This window comes from Brachyistius frenatus, unplaced genomic scaffold (genome assembly GCF_029030835.1).
Source record: "Brachyistius frenatus isolate BFR_SWC_R1_liver_20210118 unplaced genomic scaffold, ASM2903083v1 Contig_181, whole genome shotgun sequence".
Classification (NCBI taxonomy): Eukaryota; Metazoa; Chordata; class Actinopteri; family Embiotocidae; genus Brachyistius; species Brachyistius frenatus.
Genome location: NW_027210780.1, coordinates 79967 through 107277, shown reverse-complemented (window position 1 = coordinate 107277; position 27311 = coordinate 79967). Strand labels below are relative to the sequence as shown.

At 42.4% G+C, this 27311-nt stretch overlaps 1 long non-coding RNA gene across 3 annotated transcripts; it reads left to right on the top strand.

Moving 5' to 3' along the window:
• On the top strand, nucleotides 1-26259 carry LOC138632340 (uncharacterized). Of its 3 annotated transcripts, none has more exons than XR_011311809.1 (5): nucleotides 1-96; nucleotides 1182-1366; nucleotides 3496-3595; nucleotides 25257-25330; nucleotides 25692-26259. It is a non-coding gene; the product is annotated as an uncharacterized lncRNA (long non-coding RNA). The 3 variants fall into 3 exon arrangements; XR_011311808.1 differs by having other exon boundaries at nucleotides 25249-25330; XR_011311810.1 differs by lacking the exons at nucleotides 25257-25330; nucleotides 25692-26259 and adding an exon at nucleotides 5815-5900.
• The last annotated feature ends 1052 nt before the right edge of the window (nucleotides 26260-27311 follow it).

The following is a 27311-nucleotide window of genomic DNA, read 5'->3' as shown; positions in this document are numbered from 1 at the left end:
CATCCACACCAACAGAGGACCAAACGTAACCGTGATGTTGAGGCAGCAGCCTTAAAGCCAGACTGGAGGAGAGTCGGCATCATCCCACCGTCCCAGGTCTGTGTGTGTGTGTGTGTGTGTGTGTGTGTGTGTGTGTGTGTGTGTGTGTGTGTGTGTGTGTGTGTGTGTGTGTGTGTGTGTGTGTGTGTGTGTGTGTGAATGGAGCCATGAATTAGCACTCAGGTGCTTTTAGCCTCCGGCAGCTGGTCTGATTAGAGAAGAGAAGAATAGCAAAGTGGCCTTCAGTGCTTTTGAGTGTGGATGGTTTGACCCCCCCTACCCTCCACACACCCCTCCCCCTCCTGACAACCCCTTATACATATACACACACACACACATGATACTGGTGCTAAAAGGGCACAATGACATGTAAACACACACACACACACACACACATATCACAAACAAGAAGTTCTTGCTGTGTGTGTGTGTGTGTGTGTGTGTGTGTCTCACACACACACACACACACACACACACACACACACACACACACACACACACACACACACACACACACACACACACACACACACACACACACACACACACACACACACACACACACACACACACACACACACAGCTCCCCTCTTTGAGAACACATCTCCCAGTTGTCGCACGAGACGAGCGTTCGCTGTCACAGAGGCTGAAATATTTATAATGAGAGCGATGAGGGGAGCCCCTGAATTATTTAACATGGTGGGGTGGGGGTGGGGGGTGGCACTAAATAATCTTCAGTGTTGCATCTTTCTTCTCTTCACACACACACACACACACACACACACACACACACACACACACACACACACACACACACACACACACACACACACACACACACACACACACACACACACACACACACACACTGAGCTGTGTCTCAGCTGTAGTGAGTGGACATCGCTGCATCACCTCTGCAGGCAGTTGCAACAAAAAACATATGTTATCCCAACCTGCGTGTGTGTGTGTGTGTGTGTGTGTGTGTGTGTGTGTGTGTGTGTGTGTGTGTGTGTGTGTGTGTGTGTGTGTGTGTGTGTGTGTGTGTGTGTGTGTGTGTGTGTGTGTGTGTGTCGGACCACAGCATAGCCGATGAGACCGAGACACTCACCGGTGTATTTTACATATTCATACACCTCCCTCAGGTATTCAGCTGTCATCAATCCAAAACCACAATAGGAGGCGGATCAAGAAAACACGGCGGGTCACACACTCCGAACGAGAGCTGCTGCTATCATCACGGCTGCGTTCAGTTCACACCGGCCCGGTTCGTGTTGGTCCCACCGTCTGATTTCCCCCGACGGTCTCCACATCGCCGTCTCTCTCTCAGGTGTTTATTTTCTGTCTTTCCAGCTGCACTGTGGAAGCTTTTTATGCAGATATCCAGACGTGTCATCAGTCTGAGTCACAAAGTGGAGAGAAGAGAGACGACTAAAAACTCTAAATCCCTTTTATTATGTAAAGTTGATGCACTGATACGTTATCATTTACAAGTTAAACTACCGTTTACCAGGTTAGTTATAATCCTTTCTGTTGTTGTTTTGTCTGACTTTAAGGCCATAAGGTAAAATAATATCATTAAAGTGCAGATCATTTTGACATTTTCTTCGATTACCTGCCAACAACAAGCATTTCATTTTTTTTTACATGCAACAATAATTTACTCCAATAACTTCCATAATATTTAGTATCTTGGATCCTGCACCTTTTGTTGCAGCCTAAAGTATTTTCAGTATCTCAGTTGGAGAGTTTATAGAAACCCAAATGTATAGGACGTGTGAAATAACAGTCGTAACCTAATTTACAGATATTGTTGCTCAGAAAAGACGTGAAACAGACATCAGTAAAAGACAGGAAACATTCGTTGAGTCTAAAACGATGCCTGTAGTTTTATATAGCTTTTCTTTTTTTAAAGAGACATGATGGAGGGGAGGGATGCCCCCTCTCTGGTCGCCCCCACACGACTACCAGTCACAGATGGACAATGCGTCTCGCCCTCCTCACGTTTTCTCACGTTAAATTGGTCTAGCTGAAGTGTACGCTCGGAGACGTCGGGCGAGAGCTCTTTGGGGGATCCTGGACCAGGCGATGAGGCCACCCGGGACCGGTCAGGCCGAGCGGCGGCAGAGAGACGGAGACACCCCGAGTCGGAGAGAGAGAGTGTGTGTTGAGGAGTGTGTGTGCGTCCTATTATCTGCGTCTCCTCAGCGTTTTGTGAAGGAACCAGATGGGGTCTATTCACACCACTCTGAGTTCTGGAGGCTCCCTGCAGCCACTTCTTGTTATCTTTTGTCACCAATCAAGTGCCATTTTCTCCCCTCCTTCTCCTCCTCCTCCTCCTCATCCTCCTCCTCCTCCCCCCCCCCCCCCTCCCCTCTGCCTTGTTTTGGGGACACCAATGAGCACGGTTGACTTCAGCTTTACCTCAGACCTTTGTAGACTTTGTGGGATCTGATGTGAAGAAATGTCTTTAAATTTACTGACCATGTTCGAGCTCTCCAGAGGATACTCAGCACCGCCCTAGTGGCCAGAATGTTAACTTTAGACAGCATAACTGAAGCCGTGGGAGTTATGCTCATATCAGACAGTTTTGCACATCACAATTTACACCCGATGCCAGCATTCAGTGTCAGAGGAGAAAACAGTGTTGTAAATGTCCCTAATGTAGAGGCTGTGGAGGTTGGGGTGGTGGAAGGGTTAGCAGCTTTAATGTAGGAAACTACACTTCATGTTCTTAAAAAAAACACCTGTAAATAATGCCAAGTTTTTGGAATAAATACTATAATCTTATCGTAATCCTCATTCAAGGTGTTTTAATTGCCTTACTGCAGTCATACAGGTTGTTTAGCATGATTCAATATTTCCCTGAAGTCACACCATGCACCCATTTTGTTAAGATTTTTAGTTTCTATCTGGGAATTATACGTTAAAAAAAGCTTAAACTGAACAAAAGCAATGTTCTAACAGATTGTCCTGTTCGGAGCATCGTTTCCTTTCAGTTTTGCTCAGAGATGGAGGAGCAATACTTTCACTGAAGTATTATTTCACACAAAAATACTTGTGGTTACAACATGGGAAGTTGTGTGCACCGTATGTTTGACATTCAAGTGGTCTGTTTGTTCCATGAACGGTCTGATTTCCTTCTGTGTCGATTATTTTTTTGATGTATTGAGTTACAGAACTGGACATGTCCAGCAGCTGTTTACGTTCTCCATGTCTTGCTTCAGTAAAGGCAGGAACACTTCGGCTTGATGAATGAACCGTAACATTTCAAGGGTGCACCTTGAAATCAAAAGAGTCACAGGCATAGAAGAGCGATGACTCAACGAGTGATTGTAAAAGTCTGTATCAATACAAAAAGCATTGATATTGTGAGTGTGAGACTGTGTGTGTGTACAGATGAAACGTAGGTGTTTGGACTGTCTGACTAATCAGAGCTCATTGTTTTATGTGGCACAGAACAAAGGCTCCTTGATTGCCGTGAAACCAGATGAGAAACAGATCTGAACAAATGACGACAGCCCTCCAAGAAAGAAAAAGATCATGACCATCATCGCTGGTGAGATCATCATCATCACCACCACCAAATACTCTCCTCCTTCACATTCATCGTCTTCATCACATCCATTACAATCATCACGGTCACTTCAATTTCCACCATTTGAACTGTTTTTTATTGTGTTACAAGCCGGTTTCAAAAGCTATTGTTACACTGTGTAAAATGTAAACGAAAACAGAATGACGATTCACAAATCATGTAAATACATGATTTACATTTTCATGTTTTTTGGGGGGAAATTTGGTGCCAGCAATACATTACAAGAAAGTTGTTCCAGGATCATGTTCACCACTGACCTGCATCAACTCTTCTTTTAACAACACTCTGTAAACCTTTGGGAACTGAGGAGACCAGTTTCTGGAGTTTTGAAAGTGAAATGTGGTCCCATTCTTGCCTGATATTGGATTTCAGCTGCTCAACAGTTCAGGGTCTCCTCAGTTGTATTTCTCATGTCCTGATGCTCCAGATGTTTTTAATGGGCGAGAGGTCTGGACTGCAGGAGGCCAGTTTACTCTTGTTGTAATATTCAGAGGACGTCAGCTGTCTGTCAGTGTGGCTCAGTGAGGATGCTTTGCATACATGCCGCTAGAATAATGTGGCCACATGCATCCCAGGCCACCTCTGAGTGTGGCCTGAGCAGGTCAGATCTCGATGTGTTCACACCTGTACTTTTAGCTGCAGCATCTATGAGTGACCTCTTTAACGTTAGCTTTGGCTGTTGCAAGTTTTTCACAGGTTTGAGGAGACAGAGCTGGAGTGAAGCTCGACTGACCTACATAGCTGATATTACTGAATAATAGTGACGCATTTATTTATGTAGTACCTTTGGAAAACAGGGTTAAACATGTGCTAAATGGAGATTAAGAAAAAAAGAAGACGGCAAGAGAAGAAATGGAAAACAGAACCAACACACCGCAGGACAAAATAGAGGCACAGATAACAATATGAGAAACTCAGGTTTGAGACACTGGAAAAGATTACAGGACGTAAATGTGTTTCAAGAGGTGTTTTAAAAGACGAGACAGTCTCATCCAACCGGATCTCTTTTGGGAGGTTTGTTCTAAACTGGTGATTAGGAAAAAACAGCGTCGAACTAAAGGACCTGTAATCACCAGAAAACAAAACAAAAAGGAGACTGTTGCTGTGCAGTCATTCATCGCCAAATTAAAAATGTTACCCTTATTTAATTTCTGCTTTCTGCTCAATATTGGAGTTTCAATGTGGCATCTGAAGCCTTAAAGCTTAGTTACAGTGGCAGAGCACTTACACAATACCTAAAGCTGATGTCCTTAATGCATAGGTATGCATTCAGCTTCAACGTGAGGCCTAATTCTGTGCTAAGCTATTAGCACAGAGCTCTGAAACGAATGATCTGCAGAGGAAACCGCCAGACTTTGCAATGTTCTCATTACTTCTAATCTCGAAGTTGACCAGTTGGACAAACTGACTTATTCTTTAAAGGTCTTCTTACCAGGCAGCTTTCAGCAACAAGTGAAGCCGGCGCCAAGAACAAATAGACAAAGGATCAACGTGGCACACTTACAAAATGTGGAGCTGAGAAAAAGCACACGGGAGACATTGAAAAACATGGAGCTGATCTGTGAAGTTTGGACAGTTTAATGCATCTGAGCCTCAGTCAAAACAGATTAAAGATCAGGGGACACTTCGAGAGAGAGGCTACGGAAATGGAAGTGAAAGACTGTGTAGTGTTGCGGATACATTAAGTGTATGTTTAGCTGGATGGAGCGGTGGGGAGGGAGGGGTGGAGGGGGGTTGGTTCGTCCAAGCCTGGCATCCTGTTTCTACAACGAGGTGTTAACCGAGTGAGAAACGCGGCGCCCGATAGGATGACTGGCTTGCCTCCACCTCCTCCCACCAATTCCACCCTCTTATTCATCTGATGTGTCAAAAAAAAAAAAAAAAAGAAGTGAGGAGCGGCAAGACGGGGTCACCGGGGAGTACAGACAGACACGGAGGATTTACACAGCGCCGCTGCAGGGACCAGACACGCCGTGCATTTGTATGCATGTGCTCATGTACAGATATCCTGATTCTCTGAAAAGATACTGCCCTCAATCCTCAAGGGTGGGTGTGTGTGTGTGTGTGTGTGTGTGTGTGTGTGTGTGTGTGTGTGTGTGTGTGTGTGTGTGTGTGTGTGTGTGTGTGTGTGTGTGTGTGTGTGTGTTTCTGCACTCCTACTTTTGTTTGGATGATTGAAGTGAGAGCACATTGACATGCACTCATTTCTCAAATATTAGCATCTGGATTTAACCTCTTGAACTCTGCTTTCTCTTCTTAAATGTACCATTAAATACATTTTAAAATGATCCAGTTTCAGCTCTGAAGCGATGCGACGGTTGTACTGAGAGGGATGTTCAACCTCAGTCACATCAAACAGTTATTCTCTGTGTCTTCATGGTTTTATAGACATATCAGCTTTAATAAACTGCAATCTTAACTAAAAGAATACAAGCAAAGTGAAAAAAGAACATGCTCTGTAATAATCTCATAATTCTGACATATTTAAATAATATTAAAATTAATATTTAAATAATTTTGACCTGAAAAATATATATTTTGACATTCAAATTAAAGAGCATTGGATTAACATTTAAGTATTAATTAATCAATTATGAATTGATAAATAATGATTGTACCGCTTAGAGTTCAAATTCTGAAAATAAAATGGGGTTTATGTGATTTAACTCTTAAGATTACAGTTTGAGTTTAATCTTCTTTTTTGTTTTAAAAATATGGTCCAAATGATATTTAACAAATCTTGACTGTCCTTGAAAATTAAAGTGTGAAGAAACAAAGAAAGAAAATTGGAGGAAAATTCCTGAAAAGTCTACAATAAACAAAATGATTAAAACCGTTTGGTCTGTTTTAGAGGCAAAAATAATAAATCAGCTAAATATACTTCCAGGTTTATAGCTTTACATTTTTAACATTAAAACCTGAAAATAATTCAGAGGTTTAATAAGATAAGGATTTAGGATCAGATACTTAATTCATGTGAAGGTTGGCAAAGAAGTGTAATATTAGAATACAAAAATTAACTGCTGGATTTACATCCACAAAATTTCCAAATAAAATTCTACAAACTTGTTACACAACGTTTACTTTGACAAGTGGAGCATGGACGTTGAACGACGTAGGAATTCAACAAGCAGGGAGGGGCTACCAAATTATATTTTAGTTGCATTCTGGGAAATATAGGACATCAAGAATCCAAATCAGGATAAACTCAGCTTCTGCTGCTTCAGTGCTGCTCGATCCTGGTTGAATATTTTTCCAATAAATTGCTGACTTTTACAGACGCACTATTTCTTGAAGCAGCCCTTTAAATGAGAGAAAAGGTGTGTGTGTGTGTGTGTGTGTGTGTGTGTGTGTGTGTGTGTGTGTGTGTGTGTGTGTGTGTGTGTGTGTGTGTGTGTGTGTGTGTGTACTGTACTTCCACCGGTGCAGCTCCCTCCACCCTCTCACTCACTCCACTCTGCTGCCTGTCACTGGACACCGGCCTTCACCAAGGGCACCGTGGCAACGAGATCCACGGCCACCGCCCCAGCGGCCCACGGCCCGGAGCCCAGACGAGTGTTCAGGGGCAGAGCTGATCGATACGGTAGAGGCTGAGATATGCCATTACAGGTGAGGCCAGCCCCTGTGCCATCCTAGCCGCTCCTCACCACGGCTCCCTGCCCATTCAGCAATATCTGCACATATTGGGGATGCGGTAAAACGAGACGGGTCATTTATTCTTTCAAGTGTTTTTGAGGTCCTGGGAGGATTCAGGGATCGTTAGGGCATCTACCGTCGGTCTACCACACCCTGCCTTGACATTGTCTGTGGCTTGGTCAAATGAAACTGCATATCCAACTCAATAATCCCAAATTTCTCACAGCTGCTCTACTAGCTGCTGAACAGTGATGTATTGTTCCTTATCGTGGTGTCATGGTGGATAAAGAGAAAAAAAAAATCATATTCAGGTCAGGAGATCTTCTTATCGCGAAGTCTGTTCTCTCGGTGTCTGTTCTGCCCACACAGACACCTTCCTTCCCTCTCCATTACCATGCCAAGGCTATAAAGCGACCCCCCCCCTCCCTACCCCTCATTTTTGTATCTCCACCCCCCCATCCTCCGTCCAAAGGAGCGGCCAAACAAACGGTGGCTGCAGCTCCTGTTAAACGTCCCCGTGTCCTTTCAAGTTAGACTCGGAATAATAACGGTAATGACGGGTGACGTGGGAGTGGATACTTATCGCCGTTAAAGGCAAATAAGAGCTCTTAATGCCAGTGCTAATGGGCAAAAAATAGATTCTCTTTTTATCTAGGAAAAGAAGAGCAGTTAAGAGCACTTGTGTGGAGTCCCCGTGTGGTATAAAGAGCCCAGACTGGCTGCCGCTCGCCGCTAATAGCTGAAGCATCGCCGTCGACAACGTGACATCCCAGAGCTGAAGGACTGTCCGTTTCCTCGACTGCTTCTGCTGAACGGAGGTTAACGAGGTTCACTGAGCTTTTAAAGAACAGAAACAGAGCTGTGATGAATAATAACTGCTCGATTTGTTTATGATGTAAGCACATCTTTGGTCCTGATCCGAGACAGAAGCACCAGCGTGTTTGTCCTGGTAACTCAAAAGAACTTCCGTTTCTGTTTCGTGAGTTTTCTGTCAAACTAAGAAGATGTGTACTCAGACTTTCCCTTTTTATTAAATGTCTGAGAGGAGGATCTCAGTCCTGACTGCCAAAATGTCCTGAAGTGATGCATATAGTGGTAAAAGCGTTTCATCAACTCTCTTAACTGAGATGAGTCCTGTAGTTCCTGAGCTGATATTTACAGTAGGAGCTCAGCTGAGGTGTCGTAACCCGTCAGGAGCTGCAGGCGATCCCACAGACTCGGTGGGAAGAGAGATGTTTACTGATGACAGGAGGATACCACTTTGACAAACAAGTAACCCATTTTTTTGGTATCTCATCTTGTGCTGGATGAGAAAATAAAGGCAGTTTCTTGTCTGAGCTCCTCTGCATCCTCAGAAAGAAAACAAGCAGCTGTTTCTGTGGCAGTAAACTTGGATCGCTTGTCCAGCACCTAAATCACTCGCAGCCATTCATTTCCACAAGATGCATTCATGGGAATTGGAATTTAACCATGAAAGGGTTCAATATCTGAGTTTGAGACATACGTTTCTGGCAATGAGTTTCATTTCAAATTGGATGTATTTGTGTTTTTTCAAGTCATATGAGTGTATTGCTAGTATTTACTTATAAGTGCTCAATGCAAGACCCTAATATTTGTAAAATTAAGCTTTTTACTGAAATATTGATTAATATTGGCATCACATTTTTATATATGTCAGATAGGCCTGTATGACAATACAAAAACAGATTGTATCATAGCTTTAGTTAAGTTGCTGTTTTTAGTTCAGACAGTCTGATATAAAAAAAAAAAAGAAGAAATTCGTCATATTTATTTCATTTCTTGTGATTTCCAGTGACAACTTACCCACGGATGAGGCAAACTGACACAAGTTCACATTATTTGACTGCCTATAACTCTGTCCTGAAGTAAGATGTGATGAACACAAATAGTATAGCAGAGACGTTCCTCTTTCATTTGGTATATCCGTTATAACTATATGATTTATGGATCCCAAGATATACAAGAAAGACAACTATCTCCGGTCTCCTACTAAATGTAGTAAACTTAATCACAATCTTCTCCAGTATCTGTCGTGTATACAGTTTCTACAAACATACAAATATTAAAGTGTTTGAAGAATATACATTTCTGCACTTTGAAAAGGTCAAATCAAATAAATACTTTTGAGATGTTGTGAGTTTGGTGCCAGCAGCCTCTTTGAAACGTTGCTCCTTCGTGTACTGCTCGCTCCTTCCCATCCCGCCTGCCCTTGTCCTTGGCTGGCTGGTAACAGAGGACATGTGGCAGACCAGGTCAGCTTTCAGGGGCTAGTGGCTGGAACTTGAACTTCTAACATTCTTTAGTAGCAGGAGAGCCCCTCGGGGAGGCTCATATCAAAGAGGGGCTCCTTTTACTCTTCCTTCCCCTTTCACTAACGGGGGGATCTCTGCACTCCCCCCGCCGAGGGGATGAAGGAGGGGTCACCTGCGGTGGCAGGCTGAGGTCTGGTCAATGTGATCTACAGCTGTGTAAATGATGACATATTCATACAGAGACACGCAGAGTGCAAAATGCTGCATGTCAATCAATACTGAAGATATGGGCCAAGGTCAGAAATGCTGACGTGTCACAGTGTGCCCGTCCTTCTGTTGCTAACCCATCAATCACACTGCAGACAAACTGAACCATGTTACTGTTGACAATGCATGAATGTATCACACTGAGAATATATGACAAAACATCCCCACAATTTATGTTGGTGCTGGACTAGTTTGTTGCACAAAATGAAATTTAAGGCCAAAAATCAGAACTGAAGCAGAATAATTCAACTTCAATAAGTTTCTTTTGATGTAGAGCAAAACATTCAGGAGTTAAAGTGTCCAAAAACTCACATGAAGCACACAACCTCAGCAACGCAAGAGAGTTTTTCCTTCCTTCTTTTGGAGGTTTCTTCTGTTAAAAGAGAGTTTTTCCTTCTGTTGGAGGTTTCTTATGTTAAAAGAGTGTTTCCTTCTGTTGGAGGTTTCTTATGTTAAAAGAGTGTTTCCTTCCTCCTGTTGGAGGTTTCTTCTGTTAAAAGAGAGTTTTTCCTTCTGTTGGAGGTTTCTTCTGTTAAAAGAGAGTTTTTCCTCCTGTTGGAGGTTTCTTCTGTTAAAAGAGAGTTTTTCCTCCTGTTGGAGGTTTCTTCTGTTAAAAGAGAGTTTTTCCTTCTGTTGGAGGTTTCTTATGTTAAAAGAGTGTTTCCTTCTGTTGGAGGTTTCTTCTGTTAAAAGAGAGTTTTTCCTTCTGTTGGAGGTTTCTTCTGTTAAAGGGAGTTTTTCCTTCTGTTGGAGGTTTCTTCTGTTAAAAGAGAGTTTTTCCTTCTGTTGGAGGTTTCTTCTGTTAAAAGAGAGTTTCCTTCTGTTGGAGGTTTCTTCTGTTAAAAGAGAGTTTTTCCTTCTGTTGGAGGTTTCTTCTGTTAAAAGAGAGTTTTTCCTCCTGTTGGAGGTTTCTTCTGTTAAAAGAGTGTTTCCTTCTGTTGGATGTTTTCTCCCTGTGAAAGGGAGTTTTTCTCCCCTATTTAAACCAAATTGAATTGAATGTGATAATTAGTATGATATCATTTTCATCATTTGTAAAAAAAAAAAAAATTGTCATATCTGTGAATAAGTATCTTTTGATCTGAATTTGTATTGTTGGATATGAACAGACACGGTCACATATTTGTGTTGTACAAAGTAATAGAAATGAATGAGATTTGGTCCTTTTACATGCTCCACTTATTTTCCACACAGTGGCTTCAGAGCGGTAATGAGTCGGTGATGATAATATCTGGAAGCAACTGTAAGTTGAGTCCTCCACATGTTTTGACCCCCGTCGTGTGTTTCTTTGTCGTTTGTGGCCGTCGTTGCTGTCGAGCTCTTCGATAAAGTCGCTCTCCGACACAAAGCATCTCTCCGAGGCCCTGAGCAGCTTTCTCTCTTCTCTTCCACACCACTATCACAATTCCACATCTGTTCTCATCTCCCTCATCATCATTTACATTTTCAAATCTGCATTTTTCATATAGATCCCACCTTACTCTAATTTTAATATCACTGTTATTTCCCATGACACCTTTTGTTTTATTATACATTATGAATTTCTCTCTCTCTCTGTCTGTCTCTCCTCTGTTTTACCCATCCCTCCCCCTCCCCCTCTTTCCCCTTTCCACTTCTAATCCCTGTGCCCACACTGCGCTTATGAGCTGAAATATTTTATCAGGTGGAACCCTCAGTCAAACTTATCATTTTAATCTTATTTCAATAAAAAAAATAATCTCTCTTCGTGGCTGTTTGACAGCAGCTAATGGTTTTTTCGTTATCGTAAAGGAAACTTTGAGGACTGAGATAGTCTGCCAAAAAAATGCAAAATAGCCCTCCTGTATTTATTACTCCCCAGACGATTCATAAAGTATGCACTGAGAACAGGTAACATATGAGGCGAGGGGACAAAACCCTGCCGAGGAGATTCATGCTTGCATCCTGATTTACATATTCCTGCAGCCTCGGAGGCTCGACCGTATGGCCGGTTTGTAAGTCTGTATTGTGATGTTTGTTTTTAGTATCCATAGCTACTCGCAGGATGGGTTTATGTCCTCCACCTTCACCGTGAAGTTCCTTATTTTGAGAGCCATTGTTGTTTGGTCCTCCTGTGTTTGTTTGTCCTTTTGAGTTGGTGTATTCCTCAGAGAGGCCGTCCTGGTGCCACCAAACCCGATGCTCACCTGACAGACAGTCTAGGAAAAACTGAAAACTGGGTGACGAGGTACAGACCTGGAAAAGACCACCGAGAACTCCCTCAACTTCCTGTCATGTCAGTAATGTCATGAAGGATGAGGACGGAACAGATACAAATGAAATGGAAATGTAAAACACGTCACTTTCTGTTCGCCAGATTACTTTTTCTCAACAAAAGATTTTCCAGATGCTGCATGTGTACAACAATAATAGGAAATACTGTGAGTTGGCCAAAAGGTTGAATCACTTCTGTGGAATTCAAATCACTGACAGGAGAGAAGAAACACACATCGGGTGATATAAAAGTGTCACACTTTATCACTTTGCTGCTCTGTCACTTGTTCATACACCTCAGGGAAGCTGCAGCTAACAGATGAAGAGGGGAGGAGGAGGAGGAGGAGGAAGATCAGCATGGGGACTACAGATGCCCTCAACCCAACCTCCTCCTCCTGTTTCTCCTTCGCTCAGTGTCCATCGCCGGCGCCGTCCTCCCCGTCCAGCTCCCGGCTGCCTATTAGAGGCGCTGGGGGCACATTCCCTGACAGATAATTTGTTAAGTAAATGAAACAGATGTCTTGTTGTGAGTTATTTTCCTCTTTTGTTTTGTCTTTCGGGGTGAGTGTGCTGCCGCCGTGGGAGTGGATGGGTATGGGTGGCAGCAGGGGGGAGCCGGGTGGGGGGGGGGGGTGTCCGGCGGGTCACACTGAATTCCCTCCAGGGGCAGTTGGAAGGAAGGGGAATAACAAGGCCCTGGCAGAGCGCCTGGGGACCCACAAACATCATTCACATCTCCCCATAATCATCAAGGCCATGCGAGGATGCCTCCTTAATTTACATAATACCGTCCCGACACTTTTACTCCCGCTATCCATCACGGCCAGGACGAGGGGATGAGGCCCCCTTCTCCTCTGTTCTCCTTCTCCCTCCCTCTGTCTCTCTTTCTCCTTCTGATTGTGTCTTGTGTTTATCTGCCCAAGCACAAAAGATTGATTCCCCACTGTTTCTGCCCCTTATGTTCAGCAGATATGAATTTTCACGGGATGATGAAGCACCGAGTCAGCTAATAATAAACAGAGAACACATATTCAAAAAACAGAGAGAAGAGAGCCGGAGAGGAGGGGAGGCGTCTGTCTGTGTTTGGCTGATGAGGAGAGATGGATATTGTGGGGTAAAAGACTCAGGAAGGTACTCTGAGGAAAGTTGAATTAAGAATGCAGCTCTGTTTTCTCTCCCCATCACTCTTTTCAAATGTCACAGTTTCAGAGGGAGAGGAAGGAGATATGACGGAGAGGAGACAGCACTGTCTGTCTCCTTGTTGTTAACCCGGCGTCGTTGCGCAGAGCAGACGGAGATCTGCAGGTCAGCGACGTCCTGGACGATTACACTGAAAATTAATTCTTCCTACATGACACCAGATTTTAAATATTTATATGATTTATGTGCTGGATTAAAAGTAGGATCAGCTGCATCCACTCAGGTCTAAGTGCAGTGCAGGCGGTGTGGGGCTCTTTAAATGCCTTCAGTGTGCAGAACGATCCAAAATCCCAGACAGGTTTGGTGGATGTTCCACGTATTTAATCCCATTTACCTAAATAATTAAAACAAGATTATTTAAATGCAACCTTCTGATTTAGTTTATCATAAAAAAAAGTCAGCTGACTCTTGTCTATTGAATTGGATTTGAATCCATTGGTGCACGTCAAGACGCAGCAGCCAATCTCAGACATTAAGTATAAAAGACACTCAGGTTAACTACAAATGTATTGCAATTAAATTACACATCGAAGTTGCTGATGCAGTTTATTTATTAACACAAAATCAATGACATTTTAGCACATTGCTCCTCATCAGTGTTATTAATAAATGAATTGCATCGGCAGCTTTAAGTGTGAATAACTTACTTCTGCTCACTCCTCAACTTTATTCCAGCACCTGATTTCAGTATATTGGACGAGTGTTCTTTGTTCACTTTGATGTTTAATTATTGTCAGTGTTTATAAGACTCAGGTTTTTGTCTTATATCATTTAACCTCTTCCTACTCTGGGCAGCGGTTCTCATGATACCAATAGAGGAGGCATTTATAATATTATTCACCTTCCTAAGTCGATTTCACATCATCAGCCTGCGGAGGCCGACTTGTAGTACCATAAATTTGGTGATTATGAGCCTGAAACTCCCAACAGGTATGTCAGAGTCTTCCTGTGTAAAGTTTGGATGGAGGTGTCGGTCTGCTTCTTCATCAGTCATTAGAAACTGACAACACGCTGCACCACAGAGGTTTTGAAGGTGATTTGTGGAGCTGATTTGATGATTGAAGTTGGCTGTGACACACCTTGTAGCTACCTGTTCCTCCTACTTTACCACTGCGCCACAGATGCACTACGTTTGTGTTCACCAAACTATGATAAAGTTGGACACACCTACATGCACACAGAACTTAGACCTGCGTTTGCACCGTGCCTAAATTCATGAAAACAGAGCCCTCCGTCTGGCAGTGGGGTTTTACTTCAGCAACTCATTCTTGACTTGCTGTAATGTGATCTGGACGATTCTTTCCGTCAAGTCTCAAGAAGGTGTCATTGACAGCATTGCAGAATCTGAAATTTAAAATCTCAATATCCAGCAGTGCAGGCCTTTAACTCGTGTGTTAAATCAGAGCGGTGTCGGGGAGCTGTGTGCGAGCGCACAGGGCCATGTCTGGTTCACGGAGGACATTACCATAAGTACCATTACTGTCAGAAAGCATGAGATCAGTGTCAGTGAAATATACTACTGCTGCTGCTACGGCATCTGCCTTGACTTACACCCCTGCCCTGACACTGACATTCACCTCAGACACTCACCGTGCAGGTTTCTGTTGGAAATATGTTAAATATCACTTCAGTCCAAAAACAATAAGAAAAGAAGAGAAGAATCAAGATTCTGCTGTATGTCAACTGCTTTTAGCCATTTTAGTAAAAAGGGCAATTTTGTTTTAGGTCAGCATCATCAGTCTCTCTCTGCCTTCTCTTCTCAGCAGTGAAGCAGGTGGATAAAATAACCACAACATCTCAAAATAATGAATATAGAGAGACATTGTTATAGTTCCAACAGCTAGGAATAGTTCTTCATACTGTACAGTAATCTGGAAGATTCATTTAGTTTATTGTCCTGATTGAAAATATCAATAATTCAATGCTTTCACAACTTATTTCATTTTTTATTTATTTTATTTTTTTACTTTGCTGCCTGGTCAGAACTATTTTTGACGACATTACTGAGATATCAGAAAGTACTTGGGTGAGTTCAGTGATTTTATAACTAATATAAAAAACAGATAGAAATGCAAAATAAAACAGGAGTTTTCCTACAAGACTTGAGGCCTGATCGACTTCCCCTGAAAGACTGAATATTTGAATTGGACGTGATCTTAAAGACTTGAGCTGGTGGAAGATGGAGGTTAGTGGACGTACAGTTGGACATACAGTAAGAAAGTAGGTCGCCTCAAAAGATACATGAAACAAATGGGACTGCATGGTGGCTCAGGTTTTGAAGGGATGAGTTTGGCTGTTGCATCTTGATTCTTTTGAAGGGGATGAAGCTCATATTTGGACAATCAAACAGCTGGCAGCGATAGGCTGGGGCGCCTGTCAATCAAATGAATCTTCAGGGTTCAAAGCAAAAACCTATCCAAAAAAAACTCCACTTTTTCTTTCTCTTAGTTGCCCTTTTATTAGTGTGTTGGAAGCTGTGCTTTAATTGTTAAAGCAAATTACAGAAACACTAAAATGTGTTGAAAAGCTCCCAAACAGGACATTTGTAACATTTTGTTAAATACAGTCAGAGGTTTTGAGGTCTGAACTTCCAGCCAGGTCAGAAGTGATTTCAGGGCGGGCTTCATCAGTCGTGTGCAGCGTTGACTGCTTCATGGAGACATGGGATGAGATGGATAAAAGTAGATTTGGATGGTGGAGATAAGAGAGGCAGATAGATATGGTATGAATAGGTTGACATATGTAGGTGAAGGGAGAGAAATAGGTTGACAGTTGGCTGAGATAGGCTGAGGTAAGCAGAGATAAGAGGGGATAGGTGGAGGTATGCAGAGATAAAGTGGATGCAGATGTGGACTGGAATGAGGTTTGATGAATGAGGGAGCGAGTATATTGAGTATAAGGCGGAGTGACAGAGATGGGAGACAGAGTGAGAGACCTTCACACGAAGGGAGAGGGAGGGAGAAAAGTCCAGTCACAGCCAAGCCACTAATAACCCTCTCTCCATAACCCAACTCTGCCCTTCCATGTTAACATACTGTGAACTGAGCACAAGTGACAAAATCAATCCATCACAGCCGCCGGCCGACCGGCACAGAAAGGGACAGAGGCGCTAACAGAAATTGATGACATCCCCACTCGAATTTTACACCGTTTCGGCCACAGCGGCGATTGAAACAGACAGAGATTTATCGTCCAGCCGGGGACCGCGGCTATCCTTGATTGCCTCTTTTTTTCTCTCCCTTCTTTCTCAGCCGCAAAGCCCCCTTTTTTGCATATTTATTCCCAAGCTCATCAGGAGCGAGCGGACGCATCGGAGTGACAATCTTATTTCACCTTTTTTTTTTTTGGGGGGGGGGGTGTAAAAAGTGGGAGGTTACATCCTCCACGCTGGATGAAAGCAGGGACGCCCGTCCTGCTCTCCGTCCTTCTTCAGATGCAGCGACGCTCCTCTGTTTGATGCAATTTTAAAATCTGACTCCAAACATTAGATTTAATGAGACGGAGCGGCTCGTCACTGCAAACTGGGTTTGAACAGGACGGCCCAGCTTATAAAAAGACCTGTTTTTTAAAAACAAAAAAGATTATGATATCTTTGTCGCGTCCACGCAGTGCAGAACTTATTTTGACAAAATGAACTTGACCTTATGCCAATCAGAGTTTGAAGGATTTTAGTTTCTAGCTTGTCGAGTCTAAACAAACCATGAACGATCAGAGGAAAAGAAAAGAAGAAACATTGGAAAGTGACATCATTGATCTTCTTTACAGATTATTTTGATTTATATGATTTTATCGGCAGACATTGTGGTTTTCCAAGTTTGTATTGTCTGTTGACCCACACTGAGAGATGATGTTTCCCTGAAAACATATTCATATCCACACACTTTTGTGTTTGTTTGTGCATAAGAGAGTATTTTAAGTCAAACATGTACTACTGTGTTTGTAAGAGAAGGAACTATATGTGCATTTCAAATCTTCCTGCTTCTTAATTATGAGCCGCTGTGTCACTTACAAAAACATGCAGTAATGAATTTGAATGTTATTTTGTTATTAATCATGCAAAGAATCTCTTATGGCCTCTCAACTCTGATGATCTTCCACAGGCTGCTTTACTATGTGGAAAGATGAATAAAATAGTATCATATAAGACGTTATTTAGTCTTTCAGATGTTTTGATCAGCAAAAGTATAAATGTCTCACTGAAACTGTGTTAATGTGACGACATCTGATTCAGACTTGAACTGCAAACCAGGTTGACAAATTACCTTTTTGAAGATTACTCTTGTTTTTTCATTAAAAAGTGAGATAAATTAAATTTCCAGCATATTTATTAATGAGGAGGATGTCTGACGGGACACATTCACCCTGTCGTAGTCAGTGTGCTTAGAAACACCACTGCTGTTGACCGTAACTAATGATGTCATCAATTACTATTTTAAAATCAAGTAACACAATTAGTGAACTTTTTGTGGGCTTAAGAAGATACAGGAAGAGGAAGAGGACGAGGAAGAGGCCCTCAGGCACGCAACATAAAAATAATATAACTGAACATTAATAACAGAATTTAAAAGTATCACAAACATAATTTTCTAAGTAACTAATAACTTTCTGTGTGCAATAACCGGTAAAGTAACTCCATTTCTTTTGAGTAAACTAACGAGTCACATTAACTAATGACTAACCTGCACAGCACTGGTTGTAATGAGTCTGCCTGCGGAACGAAGCCCCACTGAGAAGAGGAGCGATCAGGGTGAGCAGGTTTGAATGCCGGTGGCCTGGTGGAAGCTGTGGTTTCCCCACATTCACCGGGTGATTGCAGCATTCAGGGCGCGTTGTTTCGGCTTAAAGGTGCTTTTATGCTCCGTGTTAAACGTAGGAAGGAACTCGGGGTAGCGGATGCTTTCACATGTTCCCAGCGAGGTCTGTGTGAGGAACAGCCTCGTGTCACGTCGCAATCACCGGCTGAGATCTGGAGCCCGCTCGCTCTTAAGTGTCTTTATTTGTGCGCCGCAAAAGGAGAAATGATGCCTGGCGCTCTTTATTGTGTTTGCGAGCTGTTTTCCTGCTACTGCCGAGCTCTGTACATAATCTTGTCTATTTGTCTGTGAGTGACTTTGTTGTCTGCAGCTGTCGTCTTGACTAGGATGTCTGGGTGGGGAGGGGGTGGGGGGAAGGAGGCTGTCAGGGTGGGGGCGACTCTCCCCGCTCAGTCATGCTGTGAAGGTTTTATGAGTACTTATGGAAAGTATAAATTTCATGGGCAGCGCCGAGCTGCAACCAAACGGTGCTTGACGGCGGTGTCACTGTAACGGCCGCAGCAGTTAGCCTGACAGCAAATTGATTAGAATAATTCAAATGTGATGAATAAGTTTCATCATGTAGCCACATAGTCCGGTGGGTGCGCCGCTCGCGAGGGCCGCCGTGGTTTATGATGGGACTGTGCACTGGAGAGAGACAACACATCAAGGATACGCATTACACCAAACATCTTTGTCGCAAATGGAAATGGCCCCACACACACTCACTGTGACAATCGTCATGAAAAAGTGGAGCAGTTAGGAGCCGGCTTCCCGTCGCAGCTCTTCTCTTTGGAATTTGTGTCCCGACTTTACAGTAAATGGGGACGATATCCAGCCTCTTTAGATGTGGTGGGAAATAGATCAGTAAATTACAGATGACAAAACATCACGGCAATCAAACCTGTCCCAGATATTACCAGACAAGAAGGTCAAAGGTCAAATATACAGTATGGTAACAGTCTTCTGTAAAAACTAAGTTTGCTGTTGTGCAGAAAACTAATATTACCGTTTTTTAAAACAAAAGCCAATCTGTGTCAACATGTAAATAGTTTAACTGTCATGTCTCAGGGTTGATTCACATGTTGTTTAACTCTGATCAGTCTACTCAGTTTCAACTACAGACCTTAGACAGTGCCTTCAGCAGCAATACCAGAGAGTGCCACTAGAGGTCGGCTCCAAAAAGCCTCCGGCTCCATAGACTCCCATTCAACTTCTCTCATCAAATCCAAAGTGAATAAAATGTGTCCATCAGTTATCTCGGTGTTGTTAGCTAAAGTCACTCCTTCTTATTAGTTTTCTGGAGGTCCATCTGAAAATAATCCCTCATTCATTAGAAAAGAAGATTCAAGAAGACCTGTTTTGGGGGGCATGTCTGTTTGATTGACAGGCCTGCGGTGCAGTCAGGTTACAGCTATCGGTGGGCGGGACGTAGTATCGTCAGGTTTCCGATCAGATCGGTCAGATCCACCGCTGGCTCCTCCCCCAGCTCGTCCAAATATGGTCACTTCCTGCTCCAAACCGCTCCGAACTAGTAAAGATGGTGACTGACAGAATCTGAACTGGAGGATTCATAACGTTCACAAACCAACGATGACATCACTGCTGGTTGATGACATCACTGCTGGTTGATGACATCACTGATGGTTGATGACATCACTGATGGATGCCACTTGGTTTCAACAGACCCAGAGCTGCTGTGATCCGGTCCTGAGCTGACGAAAGACAAAGTAGTGACTTTAGATTTTGGCATTGAAATATAAAATCTGAAATTTAGATGTAATGAAAAGCGACATGTATTAAAAAGTTACATATTAGCCCCCCAAAAAAGACTATTAATCACAGGTTAGCTAGTCAACATGCACGTACACTGGTTGCAGCCGCTGCAGAGCGTGAGGCAGGTCAGGAAGAGCGACAATCTTATTAGAGCGCAAACTTTATGAAAAACATGCTCAAACCTCCACCTCCACATTACAGCGGCAGAGATATGAAACAGAAAACTACTGTATGGAATCTATGAGCTAAACAAATCAAAGAAAGTAGACTGAGGACAAAAAGGTCACCGAAAAACACATTTGAGGTTGAAAAAGACTAAAATAATAAAGCTGTACGTCTGTGGTCCAAACATAAAAAGACATGAACGTGTAACATTTGGTCTTTAATGACAGTTTGGATTTTTTTTTTTTTTTTATGTCTGTGTTTTATTGACAATATATATGTATATACATGTATATACATTTTCTGTAGTTCCAATAGAGCTGTTTTGTGTATATGTGTTTCAATGCCAAATTTAATTTTCAATGCCACAATCTAAAGTCACTTTTCCTGGCTGGCTCCATATTTTCAGAACCTTTGAAGTTTTTATGAATGCGTTCATGAACAGTCAATCAAAATTCTGACACAATGTCACCGCTGTACACTTTATTCAAGGTGCTTCAAAACATTTATGTAAATGAATTAGCATAACCGTTACCATCAATTACTAGTCTTGTAAAAGCTTGTGAAAAAAACATTACTGTCTAAAGAGCAAGAGGACACACATTTGAATTATTTGATTTAGTCATTAAATGCAGCGTGAGAGTTTTAATATGATAAACTGACAAGTAGGAGACGACTTAAAAGAAGTCAGATAGAATGTAGGATCATGTATGTTGAGCACCACTGAGTCAACTGTATTCACTTGTATTAATACTCTATATGTGCAGTCTAAACTTGTTGCATTACTTTTCTGAACAGCAGCAGTGTGTGATAAAAGTGATGATAAAAGTTAGGGGAAAAAACATCAAGTATTTGCAGGGCTCATATGAGGAGCAACGATTTAAGGGTATTTTAAACAATCATTACCAAAACATTTCTGCCGGGTTGGTTCACTCATGGTTGAGGTTTAAGGCAATGAAGATCATTCTGGTCTAACTCTGTCTGAAGACCTTTTCCTGTCCATCATCTCCCATCTTTCTCTCTGTTATTGTCCAATAAAGGCACAAATGTCCCGCCCACCGATAGCTGTAACCTGACTGCACCACAGGCCTGTCAATCAAACAGACACGCCCCCAAAAACAGGTCTTCTTGAATCTTCTTTTCTAATGAATGAGGGATTATTTTCAGATGGACCTCCAGAAAACTAATAAGAAGGAGTGACTTTAGCTAACAACACCGAGATAACTGATGGACACATTTTATTCACTTTGGATTTGATGAGAGAAGTTGAATGGGAGTCTATGGAGCCGGAGGCTTTTTGGAGCCGACCTCTAGTGGCACTCGCTGGTATTGCAGTATTTGCATCGACCTCGTTTTTCAGATGTGGAAGCGACAAACACTTTCACATACAGACTATGTTCCTGACACAGAAACAACACCTTGAGTACTTCTTAGTGAATTAAAAACAGAAGTGAGCAGGACAGAAATGTAACGTACTGATGAGTTGTGGTCAGGTTATTAACATTTGGTCAGTCACTGAGAACAGTGGATCTCCTGTGAGTTGGACCACATCTCATCTCAGGACATAAAATCTGACAAGGCAGCAGGTGTTGCCTTGAGTTTGTCTGATAAATTGTTGAACATTGTTCCACAAGAAAGAAAGAAAGAAAGAAGAAACAGTGAAAGTGCATCAGAAAATGAATAATTCGACCGGCTTCAACCTCCACATCTTAAAAACAGCTTTCTACTAATCCCTCAGTGGTGTTGTTGAAGGCCACACCGGCTCCACTAAAGACTTCACATCTACATGGTCACGTGTCTGTCTGAGAGTTGTTATCACTGTGGCTCAAGAGACGCATTTGCAGCAACTTTTCAAATAATAATCAGTGACATTTTCTTATGAATAAATGTCAGTGTTGCTGCTGTTCTGTCACTGATTGCTAGAACACAGCGGGGAGTCAACCTATAGCCAGTTCATGAAAGCTTTTACATCTGCTGGTAAAAACAACTGGTGTCGGCGAGGTCTCTCCTGACAAGAGGAAAAAACAATCACTGAAAATCACAGAAAACTCTGATGTGTTCGGAGTTTATTTGGAATTAATGTAAAAGGAGACAAAGTTAGTTATTCAGGAACTTTACCTCTTAAATTATTTTAAATCATTATTATTTAATAGTTTATTTAATTGGTTTACTCCTCATTTTGTAGCATATGATGTGATACCTGATAGTGATTGTAATGAAAGATAAAGATAAATTACTACTTACGTGTTACCAGCGTGAACGATAAAGTTGCTTTGATTTTAAACTAATTTGATTTTCGGTTGTTGAGACAGGACGGTGATTCAAAACCTTTTAAAGGCCTCGTAAAATGGAGCAGTGTCGACTTATGATGCTTAGTGCTGTCAAAGATCACCAAAAAGTGTCAATGGCTCACAGTTTAAATTGAACAATTGTTACAAGTTCAACTGTTCAATAATTAAGAGAAAAAAAAGGTAAAAGTGAAAAAAATATATATTTCCAATTTGTAGAAGAATTTATTTTCTTCTGTTTCAGAGTAAATGTTTCAAGAAGAATATAAAATACTCTACTTTCACTAATAATTTGTGTCTGATGTGTTTTTTCCACAAAAAAATATTCAACTAGCCAGTAAAAATCTTAAAAATGACAGAATCAATGAATTCCAAATATACATTTCATTTCTTAAGTTTAACTGTTGTACACACGATGTCTCACCTCACTGTTTGTGCTCTGGAGCGTTCAGGTTTCCACCTCACACTTGTATTAGTTCAGTTGGACCAGGATTAGGTTCATTTAGTATTTGTGATGTCACAAATAATGATCATAATGCCCCTTAAATTCAGATATCCAGTGAGCACAGATAATCTGAAAGTGAAAACAGTTTTAAAGTCTGAACATCCATCATCCTGCAGAGTGAAGCTCCAAAGAAGAATCCTGTTTTTGAGTGGAGGGTAACTTTAGAGTTGCTCATTAATGCTGATAAAAGTAAATGAAAAATGTCTGTGTCTGATTGGCTGTTGAACGCTACACACACATACTTTCTCACACACACACACACACACACACACACACACACACACACACACACACACACACACACACACACACACACACACACACACACACACACACACACACACACACACACACACACACACACACACACACACACACACACACACACACACACACACACACACACACACACACACACACACACACACACACACACACACACACACACACACACACACACACACACACACACACACACACACACACACACACACACACACACATACTCACACACATACTCACACACCCACATCATCACACCCACATACTCACACACACACACACACACACACACACGCACATACTCACACATACACACACCCACATACACACCCACATCATCACACACACATACACACACACACACACACATACTCACACACATATACACACCCACATACACACCCACATCATCACACACACACACACACACATACACACATACCCACATACACACCCAAATCATCACACACACATACTCACACACACACACACACATACTCACACATTTTTCCCCAACGCCACTCAAAAGCAACAGCTCACCGTCACACGCATCTGCATCCCGTGCAATTTGTCACTGCCACATATCATGACACCATTGGCTGTTGCCAGGCAACCTGCATGTCTCACAGACTATTTCCCATGATAAATTAGCTGGGCTGTTACTATGCCAACAGAATTTGTTACTTAATTAAACTGATTCAGATCGCAGTTGGCTGGAGGGGGGGGGGGGTAGAGGGTCTGGGGGGGGGGGGCATGGAGCACACACACACACACACACACACACACACACACACACACACACACACACACACACACACACACACACACACACATGCAGAGGCCGAGGAAGTGTGATGAGACAGTGAATTCACAGAGGAGTGACTGTTATTAGATGGGCTGAGATATTGAAATGGTCTGACTGCAGAGGAGGGCAACGGAAAAAGAAAGTCAAAAAATAACAGGACCCATCTGGAATTAGCAGCTCGGCATCTTCAGAGATAATTCATTTCTTTTCTCTCTTCTCTTAAGAGAAACGTGCTTTTCTGCGACAAAATCTGCTCTTTAAAAAAAAGAAAAAGAAAAAGCGATTCTCCTTTTATTTAAATGAGCTGCCGGCAGGTCAGGCTGCTCAGGTGGCGTGAAACTGTGGTTCAACATTAGAAATCTGCTCCCGAGACAAACACGGCCTTTCACTTCATGTGGCTGAAGACAAAGGTCACACGTGATTCATAACTCCACGATCTGTCAAAGAATAACCGCCGATGACCTCCTTATTCCAGACGGAAGCCGCCTCGGCTGCTGCAGAAACAGTCCGGGCAATTGCATTGTGCGTCGTCGTATTTTGCTGCCACTGGTCTATGACCGCTAAGGGAAGAAAAGAAAGAATGGCAGAACAATTTGGGGGGGGGGGGGGGGGCGGCGGCGAGCATGTAATCTCCTAATTTGGAGCATCACAGCGTCCGATCCGCGTTCGCTCGCCACGTTCTCTCAGCCTCACCTACACCGGTAGGCATGCTCTTATTTCCATAACTTCCTGACAAAACCATTTTGTCCTGCCTGATTGGGCCTATTTGCATCGGACACCTCTTCTGCATATAGATTGATGGGTTTAATCAGCGAATCAGGGAGAGTGCTCAGACATCAATCACTGTCACGCCACTCTGTCTCAGCAGTAGTAGTGGTTCTTTTTTTCTGGTCAGTCTCTGGTTCTCGTTCTCCTGATGTTCCTCTCACATTCATCAGGGGAAGCTGGAGAGCCTCAGAGGGTGTCGAGAAGGGAGACGGGGGAGTCTTCCTCCCTCATCATCCTCCTCCCTCATCCTCCTCCTCCCTCATCATCCTCCTCCCATTTGTTACAGACGCTGAATGTGGGCGTTGATGCTGGTCTTTGTAGGACAAACAGAAAGAAATGTGAACATGGTGATGGAATAACCAAACGACCAGAAAGCCTGGATTTTATTCTTAATCTTATTATTTATTTTATTATATGTATTTATTCATTCGTCCATATTGTCAAATTTGGTTGTCGTCTTCAAGACGTTTGACGACTGATCTTCTCTATTTCAGGGATGTTTGAGGTGCTCATTCACATCTGCCGAGATTACAGGAAGATTTTTATTTTTCGTGGAGATTTTATAACATTTTCGTTCTGAATGTCTCTTTTTTTATTCCATTTCTGTGTTTCTTTCATGTGACCGAGGAGAGAAGATCCGGACTGTGTGACTGGGACAACTTCCAAACAGCAGGATGTCCACAGGTTCAGATAAATCAAATGGAATATGGTAAAATACCATAAGACTCATAATCAAATAATGTCCGTTATGAAATAATAGCAAGTCCTAAATAAAGCACACTGACTCAAATGTCAAAGCCAGACTAGTTGATCAATTTAAACCGTTTGATTTCACTATATTTTACCTCTATAACTGTATTTAATCAAATGCAGCATATTGGTATATTTAATCAACAGCAGATGGCAGGGTGGGGGAGCGGTCTCTTATATTTGATGTTTTTCTATGCAAAATCTTCATGCAACCAGTAACTACAGCTTTTAGTGGGAAAAAAAGGACATCATTTCCCTCTGAGATGTGGGGCAGTCAAAGTATAACACATCTGTGTTATCTATATCCCATGTATATGCAGCAGACAGGCTGTGTGAGCTATGGGGCTACTTGTCTGGAGGTGTGTGTGTGTGTGTGTGTGTGTGTGTGTGTGTGTGTGTGTGTGTGTGTGTGTGTGTGTGTGTGTGTGTGTGTGTGTGTGTGTGTGTGTGTGTGTGTGTGTGTGTGTGTGTGTGTGTGTGTGCGCAGATGCAGGAATATGGAACGTACCAATGAGCTGGTTGACAGCGGGGCCCGGGGGACAGCAGGCCGGCCCGGAGCCGCCCGCACCACAACCATCCACATCACTGGGACGAGGGAGCTGATTAACAAGCACTCCGATGGAGACGGATGTGTCTGGACTGTCCGGACGCCTCGGCCGACTACAGTGCATGCTGGGTAGATGTGATGCTGTCGGGTTCAAATCAGGCCTGTGCCCAATTCACATGATGTCACGGCCTCTGTAGCATGTTTCTGTTTCTGTCCGACGGGATGGCAGAAATCCTTCATACGTTTTGAAGCAGATATTCAGCTTCATTTTTGTGAATTAAGGTGCCGAGCAGAAATAAACAACACAGCGAAAGCTCCTGGTGCAATTCATTTATGTAATGCTCCAAACATCACTGATGTTGTGGTGTTAATAAATAAACTGCATCAGGAGCTTTGAGTGGGAATAATTTAGTTATTAATAATTCATTCATTCAAATCTACTTTGTGTAAACTTCTTTAAGTTTAAGCTTTTGTGGTTTTACACAGCTGCTAGATTACTAAACCAGATGAGTAGCTGAAAAAGCTTTTGAATTGTTTCCCCTTTTTATGTAATTTAATTACAATTCATTTGTATTTAACCAGACTGTCTGATGCACTTCAAATTCGATAGACAGTATCTCATTTTAAATGTTGATGTAAATAAGATTAAATACGTTGAACATCCACCGAACCTGTCTGTGGCAGAGGTGCAAGTTCACCTCCGGTCCACCGTCTCGGAGCAGCTGACTTCATGTTGAGCCACAAAAATGGCAACTTTGGCATTCGCCTGAAAAAAGCGTCCTGCACTGCACCAACATGCCAACGACAAGCTTTGTGCTGGTACGAAAATAGGACCCTGGTTTTCTAAATTATGAATTGCTTTGAAAAACATATTCCCACTAAATGAATAAAGGATATCTTCGGCCAAAGTTTACGCTTGTACAAAAGACACATTGTGTGGATGTTAGGTTAGGTTAGGTAGTTACTTTATTAACGTGATAACTCCCTTTAATTTATCATTTCACCTTCAATGAGCAGATTTCTGCATCTGAATCCAGTGAAACAACCTGAAAAGTCAAAATCATTCCTTATGAGCCAAAATACAAAAAAACTCTGGAACCAGTTGAACATGAGAACTGAACTATGTGGTCTAAATTAAAAATAAATATATGACATATAACATGTATGGTAGCTGACATTTTGTAAGTAGTTAATTAGTAAGTTATTCTGAGTATTTGTGGGCTGGTTGCAGGTTGTAATCTTCAGTCCAGTTCCTGTTTCCATCCTCCATCCCGTCTGGTTTGAGCTGGTCTCCCTTTACTTTCCCTCCTAAAACACCACGTCTGTGGTTTTATGCCTGAAATAATCGTGTCCCTTTTTAAATGGTCGTCTCTCAGCTCAGCGCCGGCCCGAC